The sequence below is a fragment of the Euprymna scolopes genome, chromosome 40, assembly GCF_053919585.1.
Source record: "Euprymna scolopes isolate OS-2025 chromosome 40, ASM5391958v1, whole genome shotgun sequence".
In the NCBI taxonomy this organism is placed as follows: Eukaryota; Metazoa; Mollusca; class Cephalopoda; order Sepiida; family Sepiolidae; genus Euprymna; species Euprymna scolopes.
In genome coordinates, this window is record NC_136521.1 from 55,397,254 (window position 1) to 55,413,278 (window position 16,025).

General features: G+C 36.4%; 2 protein-coding genes and 1 pseudogene across 3 annotated transcripts in view; 2 read left to right on the top strand and 1 right to left on the bottom strand.

The window, feature by feature from the left end:
* The window catches only part of LOC145265575 (THUMP domain-containing protein 1-like), a 164,945-nt gene that overhangs the window by 122,778 nt on the left and 26,142 nt on the right, over positions 1-16,025 (bottom strand). The gene's annotated exons all lie outside the window — the stretch shown is intronic.
* LOC145265576 (uncharacterized) overlaps positions 1-16,025 on the top strand; it is a 93,418-nt gene that overhangs the window by 11,066 nt on the left and 66,327 nt on the right. The window contains exon 1 of one of the 2 annotated variants that reach the window (XM_080121550.1): positions 4,796-5,295. The exons of the other annotated variant lie outside the window; for it this stretch is intronic. The gene's annotated coding sequence lies outside the window, so the exon portion shown is untranslated. Of the gene's footprint in view, positions 1-4,795; positions 5,296-16,025 lie in introns of those variants that run through there. 2 annotated transcript variants of the gene reach the window in all.
* LOC145265894 (5S ribosomal RNA) lies at positions 8,401-8,518 on the top strand (annotated as a pseudogene).

Below are 16,025 nucleotides of genomic sequence, written 5' to 3' on the forward strand. Positions count from 1 at the left end.
AGCTGTTTCCAGCCCTTTTCGGACCAGCTTTCGAGCTGTGCGGTCTACGGGCCGACAGCATGCCTTTTCGGCATGCGCGCGCACGCGCGTTCCTCACGCCACTTGCTACTATGTGGGACAAAAAGCTTACAAACAGTACGTACACTTTATACGCTTCTATCTCCATAACCTGGATTGACATTCTCACCCTTTCTCTCTCTATATATACAACTTGTCCCTGAGAATACCTTCGCGTAGCTGACTGCTAACTGATGTCAACCCTCTATCCTTTGTCTTTGTCTACACGCTGGACTATCATTCTTATTTCTACTGCATTACTTCTCTTCCCACGCGCGAACAAACGATAGTGAGATGAACACACATTTCCTTTTTCTTTCTACACCACCAGTCCCGCAACAAACGATGGTTACACCCGCGCGGGCATGAACACGTGTTATATCTAAAACATTCATTCTTTCAACAGTAAATAAACGACACGTTTATCTTATCCATCAATTGAGTTTTTATTTCCTTCTTTCCATCCGTTTCATTATTATCTTTTGTAACGGAATTAGGATTTATATATCCTAGTCCTCTACCCCGTCGATGCTAGGTTGAAATGTCCGGTGGACAGGGGACGAGAAAGGAGAGGTGTTGCTAGGCTGAAGGTCCGGTCCTGACCGACTTTATGGAGCAAATAAATCAACGCGCCCTATTAGCTGATAGACCGAAGAATTCATAAAAGGGGGTAGGCGCATTGATTCCTTAGAGAAAGTAGTTCTTTGTAACTGCTACATACTCTGTTGTAAGTAATTTTCTAACACGATAGAGAGAGAGAGAGGGTGGGGGGGGAAAACAGACCACTTTTTTGCAGCAGCCTTGGCAATGCCCTCGTTACATTTGTTCCAACTCATATTGGCTGCGAATCATCAGTGTTTAACCAACTCGCCTAACAAAGACATTTCGGTGCTTGTAAAGATATAGTGGACAGATCGATTTTTTTTTTTTTAAATATGTTGTTTTAAGCAAAAAAACAATATTACACACTTAATTGTCATGTCGAAAATAGTAATATATCTAAAATTTACGAAAATTCATCGAAGTGAAAGTTATTTCTAGTCAAAAGTAATTTTTACGGAAAATTGGGTAAAATCGTATTTTTCTTAGATATTTTAAAGTAGACGATGAAGAGTTCATACATAGGGGACATAACTTGGACGACTATTTTAGATTACTTGTTAATTACGATCAACATTTTATCTTTATAGCATTATACTTTTCTTTAACTAAAAATATAATAGCAATTTTACTCGATGAATTTTCGTAATTTTGGGATATGTTACTATTTTCAACATGACAATTAAGTACATAATATATATTTTGCTTAAAACAATACATTTAAAAAATCGATCTGCTGACTCCGTCTTGTAAAACTCGCGGAGAACGCTCTGTTTTACGGTTGTCTTAAAAATGGAACGGAAATTTAAATTTCGTTCCGTTGTAATCTTTTTTTTTTTTTTTTTTAATTGTGTATGCGTCTAACGTCCAACTCATCGTTCACGTTCGACATGTCAACTTTTACAGGTTTTCGGGTATGTTGACAAGTTCGGAGGTGTCTAATCCGAAAGCCGTTCTTAACAAGGGGCGATGCGGGGGTGTTTATTCCGAAAGTCGTTTTTAACACGGCGAGATTGGGGTGTCTATTTCGAAAACCAATTTAAAATAACAAAAAAAACAAAAAACAAAAAAAAAAACGGAACGAAATTTAAATTTCCGTTCCATTTTTAAAACAACCGTAAAACAGAGCGTTCTCCACAATTTTTACCCTCTATCTTAACAATCATCGACATTTCTCCGAGTAAGAAAGCAAGCCATTTTCTGTATTTAACACACCCTTTCTCGTTAGATCCACCGAATTTAAGCAAGGTTGATATCAAGTGGGTAACTATTCGAGAATACCAGGCACTGCATGTAGGAGTACGTCGATTCCTCCATGCAATAATTACAAAACCCTAACATAATCGTCTCCTCTAACTGGTATATATATATATATACAGGCGATTTAGGATCGCTTTTTTTAAAACTTCTTTTCACTCTGTAACGTTACACACGTGAACCCAACACGTTGTATGCAGTCTGCGACGCAAGGAATATAGGACAAGTAATAACTTGACTCTTTTTTGTTTTGTTTTTGAAACAACGACATTTATTTCCATGTACTTTCCCTAATAAAACGTGATCGTGCTCCTTCTCTCTGACCTCTGTCCCCTCGAATGTCACCGTTGTCTGTACACACGTTCTTTATATAATCTTTTTCCCTTTTCCCTTCCGTGGCGTCACTTCGAACACGGCTCAGCATTTGCATAGGAGCTACTATTTGGGACCACGAGGGCTACGTGTTAGTATCCACAGTACATTTAGGTCCTGGATATGACCTTAAACTATATTATGGCCTCGATATTTATAAAAAAGGGATTTAACAAAGGAGATGAATGTTCGTACAATGTTTGTAGGTATGTTCGTAAACTGCTTGTAGGTATGTATGAATTGACAAAGAATGAATGTTCGTAAAATGTAACTTATCTTTTGGACGATGGAGAGGGTTAGGGTAGGCCGGTCATCCTGCTGTCGGTGATGCGTGTCCTGGCTTGTAACTGGAAAGCGAGCGACTTCTTTCATCAGCGCTAGCAGCCCGGCGTCTTCGTCTTCTTTCTCCTCCTCACCCATGGTTTGTGTGAATTAGGCATTGTTTAGAATTGAAGGCGTTTGGCCCATAACATGAGAGCGTAGTCGGCTTCAGTTTACTGGTGCCTTATTTCTTTTTCTTCTTCATCTCTTTAGGTCGGATGGGAGAGTCCGTCCGTGCGTTCACTGATGCAGCGGGGCGAATCTCTATTTCCATTTCCTCCTCGGTTCCCTCAAATCCCTCGTTTTTATAGTGGCAAACTGGCTCCCAGCGACTGTGATATTTGAGGTGTTTATTTTAGGCGCGGAGCTCTGCCATTGGTTGATAATTATTTTTGGTTATCTTATTTTTTTTCCGAGCGGAAGCGATGCATGTGCAAACGACGATTTTTTATTTTGTCTCTCATGGTGGATGCGTTAACATCCGGTTAGCTGACAATTCTCATCATGTTCCCACAATATCCAGTGGTGAGGCCCTAGCTTGCGGGCTTTTTTTTGGGGGGGGGGGGCACCCTTGAATTGCCATTGCTCCCAGGTCCACTCTGACCTGGAGTGGTAGTACCTGTTAGGGTGCTAACTATGGGTTAAATAGAAACCGACTTGAAAACAACAAATATATTCTATTAAAAAAAAAATTCTTCAAAATCTTGGGATTTGGCATTAAATAACCTGAAAAGGGTTGATATGCCGTAAAACAAAAACAACCAACCAACCAGATTACATTTAAACTTCAGCATGTTAGTACAGTCAAGGAAGCAGGAAGCGGGAAGGGAATTTCCAAATATAGCAGTCCGAGGGAAGAAGCCATTAGAGTAGAAGGTTTTCCGGTATTTAGAGACCTTAACACTGTAGGGGTGTGATTTTGCTGCAAGACGGGTTTATCGTGGATTTAATATTCCCTATAAACTTTCTTCTTCGAAGGAAGCCGACTGAACCCGCCCAGAATAAATGCTGCACCAAGTACCATGTATTCCCACCGGGAAAAGTTAGTTTTTAATGTGAAGAAAATGCACCCTCCATCCCGGAAAACGGACTCTCTGGGTGGCAGTAGAGAGAGACTACCTCATGCAACATGTATTACAGATCTTGCTATCATAAGAAGATGATAATGAAGTGGTGCCCGGGGCCAATTCCTTCATTGTGCATCTCAAAGACTCAAGTATAAGTTCTAGTACTGAAAATATAAGAAAAGGAGATAGTTTGAATGCGATTCGATGCCCTCTCTTTAATTTTGATTCTTGCGGCTACCGCTCCGTAGCATACAGCCTCACACATCCTCTGCGAGCCTTTAGGATAATGCCTGGGAGTATCACCTCTTGAAACAGAACAAACAGATATCACATTAGGTCAATATGCGCTAACATGCCTGCTAAAGATTTACCTTTAAAATGATAACTTTTAGAAGTATTTATGCAGGTTTTGAACGAATATCACATTTTAAATTATTGCTGACAAGGATTTTTAAATGATACCCTTAGGGATTTTTATCCCCGGACTCTAAAATCAACAGAAAGTAAACCATTCCTGTAATGACCTCATCCCTGTTGATTACGGTACAATGCTGGTCATGTGCAGTTGTAGAAGGTCCACCTTTCCATGCCTTGCCATCTCCATTTGAGGAGGTTAGTTTGTTGCTAATCGCCTGAGACGCCCTTACCGCGGAATGTCGACGTGACTGCCCAGGCACTTTTTGCAGATCTTCAAGGGTGCTGACGTCTCAATCTCACTTTACAACCCTTCTGTCACAGTTCTTGCAGTTGGAGCAAACTAAATACTTCTCCTCTATTGTTTTCACTGGCGGCCATGGTGTTCCCCCGCATGCGCATCCAATTTTGCATACATTGACCCTACTTTTGTCAGAAGACCAGATATTTGTGCTTCTAAAACTGACAATAAAAAAAAAAGGAAAGGATTAGGGTTTTTTATTTTTTTACGCGTGCCTCTGTCGTATGAAAGAACCGGGTGATGGCGGAGGGAAATACAAACGACGTAAAATAATGACAGACGAAAGAAACGCCGCAGAGGATGAATGAAAGGCTTTCACAACTCGTGTTATGGTGTTTGGTGTACAACCGGAGATAAAAATAGGACTGTTAGGAGGAAGTGCGGGGGGTGGGGTGTTTTGCTTTTTTTGTTTATTTTTTGTACAGCGAATGATATTGTTCTTTCTTTCTTTCTTTCTTTGGGCCGTAATGCAAGTGCTCGGTCGGTGCTCGCTCTGTAATTCTTCTCTCTATATCGCTTCAATTACGTGGGAAACTCTCTCTCTCTCTCTCTCTCTCTCTCTCTCTCTCTCTCTCTCTCTCTCTCTCTCTCCGCGATTTCTTCAAGGTTAGGAGGAATCCGTATATCTTTGAAGCCAGTTCCTTTTTTGTGTTCTTCCCAAGAGATCCAAAAACCCTTCGAAGTGTTTGTTTACAACCACGGCTTAATTAATTGCCTCCAATCTTGGACACACCCCGGATAATAAAGATTATCGGAGAAAAAAAAAAAAAAAGAAAAGCAACAAAGAAAAAACAACAACAACAACAACAACAAAACAAAACAAAACAAAGAGGAATTAACATAAAAAAAAAATTGAACTCTTCTTCATTGCAACTAACTTCGTCATGGAGTTATGCAAAAATACAGGTACGATAAACAAAACACGTCACTTTTTTTTTTTTTACTTTTTAAAACTTATTTCTTTGTTCTTTGATATGACTGACAGAGACGCGTGCGAAAAGAACGTTCCTTTTGGTTTATTTTTATTTTCATTTTTAGGTGATTGTCCACTAACCTAATTACAAAATAAATAAATAAAAAAATAAAAAATAATGACAAATAAATAAATAAAACGTACCCATCATCGAACGAAAATGTTATATTTCAAAAATAATGTAAATTGATCAAGTATTTTTTTTAACTCAAAAAATCAAATTTAATGTCTTGATCAGCTATGCTGTTTTAAATAAAAGGAGACAACTCAATTCGAACTACCGAGATCTCAATCAACCTTATAATGTGTATTATTTACTATTAAAATCGCTATAAATCCTAAACAAATGGTTTTCTTTATTATTTGGATTCATCGGACTAATGTTTTCATCTTGAATTTCATTTTCACAATGTTTCGGTCAATGTAACCTGCGACCTTCTTCAGATGTACCTTGTTGAATTCGGGAATGTTTCTGTCGAACCCGGGAATTTGGACAAAATTTCAAACGAAACTCTTCATTTACTTCTGTCCGCAAAGACCCGTGGCGCAGTGCAGTGGTTTAGAGTACTTGAAAAAAAAAAATTATTGTAAAAGTGATATTCTCCTGAAGGTTGAAGGTTCAATTCTCAGTGTGGGCGACCGAAAAATACAATTGCGAATTACTTAGAGAACTTAATTGGGACAGATGCTCAAGTCAAAAAAAAAAAAAAAAAAAAAAAAGAACGGCAAAAATATAGTAATGAACGTGTCGGTGGGATACAGACCTTAAATACGTTCCTCTGAAAAGGGCACTTTTAAAACAGAAGTAAAAGGGGCAAGTGCTTGGACACCCCTATCCCCCGCCCCTCCTGCATGCTACCCCCCGGTCCAAATTTCCGAGTTCGACAGAAACATTCCCGAGTTCGACAAGATACACCTGAAGAAGGTCGGAGGTTACATCGACCGAAAATTTGTAAACACTCAAGATGAGAATAGTTATCCGATAAATCTAAATGGTACAAATTATCAATCTTCATCTAAAAAATTAAATGATTTTCTATGTATATAAAAAAAAACTACTTGATCAATTTACGTAATTTTTGGAATATGATGTGTTCGTTCCGTGAAGATAAAGATTTTTCTGTATTTTTTTTTAATAGATTAAATTCTAGACAATTACCTTTTATTATTATTTTTCTCTTATTTACCTCAAACAAGGTATATTGTCACTTAGACATAAGGGGGGTTACTATTTGGGATCATGGCTACAGGTGACTGTGTGAGAAAATGGGCGAGATGTTTGTTCACATTACATTTAAACTTCTGCATGTTAGTGCAGTCAGAGAAGCAGGAAACAGGGAGGGAATTTCAAAGTCTAGCAGTCGTAGGAAAAATTATTAGAGTAGAAGACTTTCTGGCATCTAAGGACCTCGGCAGTGATGGGGTGGGATTTGGGGCGCTTCTGTTTTAGAGGAGGTTTATCTAAGGGAGATAACTTCCATTTACTAAAAAAGAAATTTAATTAAAAAATTAAAAAATTAAAAAAAAAAAAAAAAAAAGAAGCACTGTCGAAACAGTTTACGAAAATAAATAAAAAAACAAAATGATATCACATATTCATCCCTTTTTGTTATTTGGTTTCATGCCAAGAAACATATCTGGAAATTGTTGAGGACTAAGACTGAGACGTCCCACCTTCATCTCATGGAGTTCCTCTGGCGGAAAAGGGAGAAAGGAGAAATATTTCCTCGAATAATACTTTTGATAAGGGATCAATATGTGATATATACATTTTTTTTTAACAACACAAGCTTATTTATTTTTTGTAGTTTATTTTTGATTTTGTGTGAGTTAATTAACAAGTTTAATTACTTTATTGGGGTATGCACTTATTGATCCGTGTTGAAATAATAACGTTATTATTTTTAAATAATAACGTTATTATTTCAACACGGATCAATAAGTATATGAGTACCCCAATAAAATAATTATAGCCATTCTTAACATGGGGAGGGGAGGGTGTTTTGTACCTATTCTGTACTGTAACCTTACAATTGATAAAAAAAAAACATATCATAAAACTTTAATTAAACTTAGAAATACGATTTAAAATTAGCGCGGATCAGTGAGTGCATTAGCACTTTTTTGGTTAACATTTAATTAAAAACGTTTAATTATTTTATTACTAAACGTTGTTTCATATTTGGTCCCCCGACAAAAGGAGGGTGAAACCTGTAAATCCACCCTTGTCCGTTCGTCTGTCCGCCCTTTTCTCAATAACTACGCCTTGAATTTTTTTTGGAAATTTTACACAAACATTAAACATGATATGAGTAAAACAGTAAAATAAGGGATTTTCCGGGAAAACTCCCGTTGTCCCTGCGGGTTAAAATGACGAAAATTGACACTTATGTGCTTATTTAAAAAAAAATTGATGCCTTGGATTTTTATAAAACTTTCTGAAAAAATGTAACTAATTAATTTCTATATAATTTTGTTTGTAACTAATTAATTTCTATATAATTTTGTTTGTAACTAATTAATTTCTATATAATTTTGTTTGTAACTGATTAATTTCTATATAATTTTGTTTGTAACTGATTAATTTCTATATAATAAAAACATTCCATTTTTTGGTACTACTTTACCATTTTTGTCCAAAATTTTCCGTGAATGGCTATTTAGCAGTTTTACATGGTGCTGAACTCAAATTTAAATATGTTAAGGCCTTGGGGACTTTTGGAGCTAAATGGGGTGGGGCAAATACTGAACTTAGTCATTTTTTTTTTTTTTTTTTTTTTTGCATGGTGCAGAACTCAAATTTACATATTTTAAGGCTTAAAACTGCACAGTTTGTTCATTTTCACCAGGATTTGACGTCCCCTGGGGACTTTTGGGGCTAAATTTAGAGGGGGCAAATACTGAACTTAATCATTTTTTTATGCCTCGTTCACTATGCACTCACAGGGGACCACGTGTTTAGTTTGTTAATTATCTTGTTTCCCACTTGTTGTATTGTTATTGTTATTATAGCAGTGTTGGCAAGTATGGATCATGTTATATACGGCAATATCACGTTTGACACACAAGTTTCCGTCAGATCACCGAAGTTAAGCAACAATGAGCCTGGCCAGTACCAGATGGGTGACCATTTGGGACTTCCAGGTGCTGTATGTGCTCTCTCCGCTTATCTCGGCATTGTTTCCAGTCGTCCTGGATTTCTCCTTGCCACTGGACTCAGTGCCGATTCAGGAGAGGTGTGGTTGGGATTGCGCAACCCTTGCTGCACAATTATACAAGCAGCTGCCACTACAGGGGGTATCCTTTGTCTTTCGAGACTGATTGGAGGCATCGATATATAGTATTCTTCAGGCATAGTATTCGTATATTAATATGTTACATTTGTATTCATTTTGTTATTATTATTATTCAAAAATTCGTCGTATTTGTCGGGGATATTTACGTCGAGGACAAATGAACCATATAATTTCCTTGTAAACTTTTAGCAGTCTGTCTATGAAGAAAACTATCAGGCTTCGTTAAAAGAAAATATTAAGGTGGAAACCAAGTAAAAAATTACCATTTGACTTTTCTTTTTTTTTTTTTTTTTTTTTTTGTCCTTAGTCGTTTCTTGGCTTAAGTACACAATTCCTCATTTGTGATCTATTTGTATCGAGAGATGTTTAAAAAAATAATATTCAATAGAAGTTCCTATTTACAATGCCTCCCCACGCGACAGAGTTAGACACCACGGTCGTTTTTTAACGTGGAGAAAAGGAACAAAAATAAAATTTGTCTCAGTCGTGAAGGATTTCTCCTCCACTGACAGAGAACAAGAAATTGAAGTGCAGCATCTGAAGAACAGATACTACACTATAATATTCAATAGAAGTTATGCGTCTTTATATTTTGTGTTTATACTGACTATGAGCAAAGTAGTCATATCTGTTTACTTTACTGACTAAACAAACTTGAATATAAGGTGAAACGATAAAATTGTCGCCCTAGAAAGACGACATAATTCCATTTCCGTTTGATGAAAACCGGTTTTCTTTTTTTTTTGCTGCAGCTTCTACTAGTTGACCGGTTGTGTACAAAACTCAAGAGCGATAGCCTTCTACCATGTCTGAAATTGACATAATGTTCAACGGGCGAAATCGGCGATACGCCGCTGTACAACTCATGCTCTCTACCAATCCAAGTAATGACAACAGGACCATTGCCAGCACCCTCAAAATGCATGGCTGGATTACCAAAAATTTCTGGCCATGTTTATGGTCTTCGGTATGGTTTCAATTGAAAGCCACATTATGTTACCTCATATCTTCGAAGTCGGCTTGAAAGTCAATGCCAAAATATACCTGGATGTGCTGAAGAGTGTGGTGATTCCCTCGTGCAATCAAGTGGCCGCTGGCAGATCTTGGGTGTGGCAGCAGGACTGCGTCGGCCCACAAGTCCAAAGAAACCCAGGCTTGGCTTCAGAAGGAGTGCTACGAGTTTGTATCCTTCTCTCACAGCCCCCTCCTTCCCTCGACCTGAACCCGCTGGACTACTTCGGTTGGTCATACGTCGAGAACATCACCAACATGACCTCCCACAACACGAAAACCAGCCTGAACGTCACCATCCGACGAGTATTCACCACGCTCCCGCCGGCGCTTGTGGAAAAGTCATGTTCCAGTTCCAGAGTAGTATCGAGGTGGTGATTGAGGCTGAAGGCGGCTACATTAAATAGATTTCAGCTCTACTACATAATCAGGTTACCTGAATTGATTTTTTTTTTCAATAAGTTTTAAACTAACGCTGTAGTGTTGTTTTCTTTAGGACGACAAATTTATCGTTCCACCTGTACTTTCCCTTTTTTTGTTTTATTTTACTTCAGTCAAAGTTCTCAGAAACCAAGGGGCCCACAACCTGCGGCTAACACTTGAACTCTATATGAGATACATAGATATTCGAATGTTCCATTAAAGTTCTTTATCTCTCAAGCACTGAGTTAGTAAAGAAATTGCGAACATAATTTTCCTCTCCCCAATTAACCATTTTTATATGTTGTAGTATATCTTTCATGTTGGTCTTATGGTTTTACTGGATTCCAGGAAAAGAATTTATCTAGTCTGGTGGATTATCCAGCTTCGTTCTATTACTTGAGGTAATATCACTTGGAGAAGGTGCACCGTTTCTCGGAAAAGCTGTTGAGTAGCCATAGTGAGGAGATCTTATTTGGGCTGCGAATACTATGTGATTTTGAATATTTGGTCAGGGTTTACTTCTATGGAAAAAGTATCCTCATGCCAGATTGTTCTGACAAACCCCTGTACAGAGAGACCTTAGACCCTCGAGGATAGTGTCTAGTAGGCATTCAAGTTCTCTCTCCAGAATAGACATATACATGGACGTTAAATTAATAAATATTGAATATTAAAAAAACAAAATAATGTTATAAAATATTTAGTGCTTGCTTAGATAGAGTTGACTAATCAATTTTTTCAAACGAAAAAAAAAGTGTCATTTTAAGCAAAAACAGTACTTACTGAATTGTCATGTTGAAAAGAGTAATATATACAAAACTAGGCGGGGCTAAAAAGTGAAAGAGAAATCAAGTTGTTTGTTTTTTAAACGAATTAAAAACGAATTAAAATCCATTATTCTTTAGCAATTTTTTCCCCCAGAAAGATAAAAGCCTGAATTTTATCATATGAAAATCAGAATAATATAAAACTTTTTCTACAATTTTTAATAGAATTTTAAACTTTAAATTAAAAAGAAAATAATGACCATTCACCACGATTTTTTTATCTATAAACAATTAAATATTTTTTAAAAGCTTTTGGAATCATTATTTTGTCTAAATAAGATCTAGGATGATTTGTTAAAAGAATACGCAACAATATAAGTACCTGAATTTCAAATAATTTCATCTTTTATATGTAGAAATCCCGTGTCGAAATTCAAAAATCTAATATTTAACGTTCCTTTTTTAAGAAACTACGGAAGACTTTACAAGACAAAATAAATTCATAATTCGTAATTTTGGAAAAGAGGGAGGTAACAACTTTTTGTAAATGCAGAACAATTATTTTAGCGCGTATAGTCGACCGTAGGTAAATTGATATCAAGTAACAAGAAATTGCTGAAAGAAATTATCGTATTTTTAGAAAAATGCGCACTTATTTATTGATTTGTTCTTTTTTGGTATCGATTTTTCGAAGCATTTCCTATTTACTGGCATATTAGCAATATTGGGCTCGCTAAAAGAAAATTGTCAATTTATTTTTCAAAGATTTAAAAGTAATGTTTTTCGTAAAAATAATGAAAATAAATAATATTTTTTTTTGCTAATCTGGAAGATAATAATTATTCAACGAATTTCACACTTCAAACATGAAAGATGACAAATAAAACACATTCGAAAGTCGGATTTTCAACCTTAAAATCTGATACGTGCGCAGTTATTATTATTATTATTATTATTATTATTATTATTATTATTATTATTATTATTATTTACAATCCTCGCTCGCCCTCCCAACAATCCAATATATTTTGCTCAGTTTCGGTTGATTATTTTAAGCATATTTGTACCCACAAATAAAGATGGAGGGCTTATAGACAAATATATATATATATATATATATATATAAAATAAAAATTACAATTAAATTTACCAAAATGATCCAAGATGGTAAAATTAAAGTATATTATAAATATTAAAGAATTAATATTTATAATGTTATCTCAGCCAGATGTAAAAGCTCGATAAAACCAAATGGGAGATAGAGCTTATAATACGAGCAAACAGTTAATAAAACATGTTAAAAAAACACTTTGAAATGAGTTAAAAACATATTTAATCTGAAAAGGGAACACTAGATAAGTGGATAGACCTTAATCCGCGGAGTTTCGAAGAAATACTTTCCTTCTCATCAGAGGGTAAGAATTAGCAAAATGCGGGATCGGATTTTGCATGCAAAAGTATTTGATGAAACAACAAGTAAGTCAAAGATCTTACTTGAAAACAAAAAAAAGTGAAGCAGAGGGAATATGTTGAAGAAAAAGGTAATTAACTTTTTTGTTCGTTTTCAAGTAAGATCTTTGACTTACTTGTTGTTTCATCAAATACTTTTGCATGCAAAATCCGATCCCGCATTTTGCTAATTCCTACCCTCTGATGGAAAGTATTTCTTCGAAACTCCGCAGATTAACGACTATCCACTTATCTAGTGTTTCCTTTTCAGATTAAATATGTTTTTAACTCATTTCAAAGTGTTTTTTAACATGTTTTATTAACTGTTTGCTCGTATATATATATATATATATATATATATATATATATCGATTATGAAAAAAATACACCACTATAAAGTTCGTTCTTCACTTAATAATCAGCGAAAATTTCGTATTGATTTGTATAATTACTTGATTTCGGGTAGATTTTTACAAAGAGACTCCGTCAACAAATACTTACTCTCTCCTTTCATTTTGGCAGTGCCTATCCAAAAGTTACGGAAGTTCATCGAGTAAAACGTTATTTATAGTTAAAAGTAATTTTTACGGACAATTGGGGAAAATTGCATTCTCCGTAGATGTTTAATCTTCATGGCGTATGTACTCGTCACAGAACGAAGATGTCATATTCCAAAAATCACGTGGGTTTGGCTAGTATCTTTTCTGTCAACTAAAGATGAGAATCTATGACAATGATGTTTATAGAATTATTATTATTTTTTTTTTTTTGTATTCCATTTTCAACCCAAACAAGGCACATTGCCACTTTGATGTGGGGGGGGGGGTACTATCAGGGACATAAGCTACAGGGGTACTATGTGAGGAGTTGGGCGGCAAGATGTCAGTTCATGTTACACTTGAACTTCTGCATGTCAGTACAGTTGGGTAAGCAGGACCCGGAAGGGAATTCCAAAGTCTAGCGGTTCTGGGGAAAAAACTACTGGAGTAGAAAGCTATCTTACATCTAGGGATCTCTACGGTGTAGGGTGGGATTTAGCTGTTTGTCAGGGGTATTTATGTCGAGGGGATACAAGTGCTTGCAGTTCGTCAGAGCATTCACCATTAAAATACTTGTAGAACAGGCAGAGGGAGGCAACATTTCTTCGATGGGACAGAGGCTGAAGCTTGGATGACAGTCCAGGACCTATCAGGTTGGCGACTCTCTTTTGAACCTTGTCTAGGAGCGAGAGACTAGTAGCAGATGCACCAGCCCAAATATGACAACAATACTCCATACATGGGCGAATAGTGGCCTTATTGAGATACAGGATACTTTCGGGCGTTAGTAGCTTTCTAGTAGAGAGAACCTACCTTCTTGGCAGCGGTTATGGCAACGCTCTCAATGTAATTGTTCCAACTCATGTTTCCTGAGAGCGTTAGGCCGACGAGTTTAAAAGAAGTACTTTCAGAATGATATTTGCTCCGGAACAGTTGCAGAAACTCGCAATGAAACGAGCGACCATGTTTTTATTAACACGTTCCATGATCCGAACGGAATCGATCAAAATCGAATTTATTTTTACTCTTTCCCGTATTTAATTGTTTCCCCTTTGTATGTCTCCATACATCCTGTCTCCATAATATTTCGTTTTCATGATATACCGTGTATTCCATCCGCATATCTTCAGATGCCCCGCATATCACATATTACAACTCACAATAAAGTCAACAGAAATAAGAAATATATTAACCACTAAAACTAAAATTAAATATCGCAATAATTGCACACAAAGATTACAATTGCTCGAAGCAACATTAATTTTAAAAATGCCGTAAAATATTAATGAAACAGCTTTTAACATATTAACTAACATATTAAAATATACTAAGATATGAAATATATTTAACAATTAATATATATATATATATATATCCTAAGTAAAATAAATATATAAATATATGTGTATATATATATATATTTATATATATATATATATATATATATATATATATATATATATATATATATATATATATATATAGAGAGAGAGAGAGAGAGAGAGAGAGAGAGAGAGAGAGAGAGAGAAAGAGAGAGAGAAAACGTGCCTTGACAACGGCTTGCTGCAAATACACACACACATACGCACACATATACATACATATACACACATACACATGCATACATACATACACACTTACACACATGTACAAACACGTACACATTCACACACATACAGACATACACACACGTACACACACATATACACGTACACATACACACATACATACACATATACACATACACACACACATACACACACATATACACGTATACACACATACATACATGCATACATACATACACACGCATATTCACATTTTGTTTCATTTTACCTCAGTCAAGGTTTTCAGAAATCAAGCAACCGCCTGACCTTGGGCTAACACTTGGTCTCTATTTGAGATACATAGATATTTTAATATTTCATTGGAGTTCTATACCTCTCAAACACGAGTTAATAAGGTTAAGGTGGGCTCTCTCTACCGTGCTAGAAAGCTACTTACGCCTGAAAGTATCCTGCACCTCTACAAGGCCACCATTCGCCTATGTATGGAGCATTGTTGTCATATTTGGGCTGGTGCATCTGCTACTAGTCTCTCGCTCCTAGACAAGGTTCAAAAGAGAGTCGCCAACCTGATAGGTCCTGGACTGTCATCCAAGCTTCAGCCTCTGTCCCATCGACGAAATGATGCATCCCTGTGCCGGTTCTACAAGTATTTTAATGGTGGATGCTTTGATGAATTACAATCCCTTATACCCCGTTGACGTAAATACCCCCAACAAACCTGACAAGCAGCAAAATCACACCCCTTCACAGTAGAGATCCCTAGATGTAAGAAGGTCTTCCTCTCTAATAGTTTTTCCCCCAGAACTCCTAGACATTGGAACTCCCTTCCGGATTCCTGCTTTCCCAACTGTACTAACATGCAGAAGTTCAAGTGTATGCAAACAAACATCTTGCTGCTCAACTCACTAAACAGTATGTCCCCAATAGTAGCTCCCTACATCAAAGCGGTAATGTGCCTTGTTTGGGGTAAAAATGGTATTTTAAAAAAGTTGGAATTTGGAATTTAGCTGTATTGTTATCCATATATATATATATATATATATTGTTGTCCACACACACACACACACACACACACACATATATATATATATATATATATATATATATATATATATATATATATATATATATATGTTCGCATCTATCCGTTGTCCTTAGATCATTCGCATAGCTACAGTCGAATAACGTAACTCTTAATACCATAGAACCTTGGATCTGCTAAAGATTCATCTTCCTCCATGGCCATCCAACGTCCTGCTGCCGACGTCATCAGAATTATCTTTTCCTATATGCATGTCTTAAATAAGACTTGGGGTGCATCTCTCCCAGTGAAATAATGCGCCTCCAGATACCAACCTGGAAATTTCTTATGACTCTGCACGGTACATACAGCGCCTAGTCTTCCCAAATGGTCATCCATCTGGTACTGGCCAGGCTCATCGTTGCTTAACTTCGGTGATCTGGTGTAAACCGGTGTGTGAACGTGATTGTGTCGTATACATACTTACTTATAATCTTAGTCTTTTCAAAAATAAGGAATCTCCTGTCTTTGTGATATCTGGGGTTAGGGCAACAGAATATTCTTCATTTTGTTTTAACTCTCAAGTATA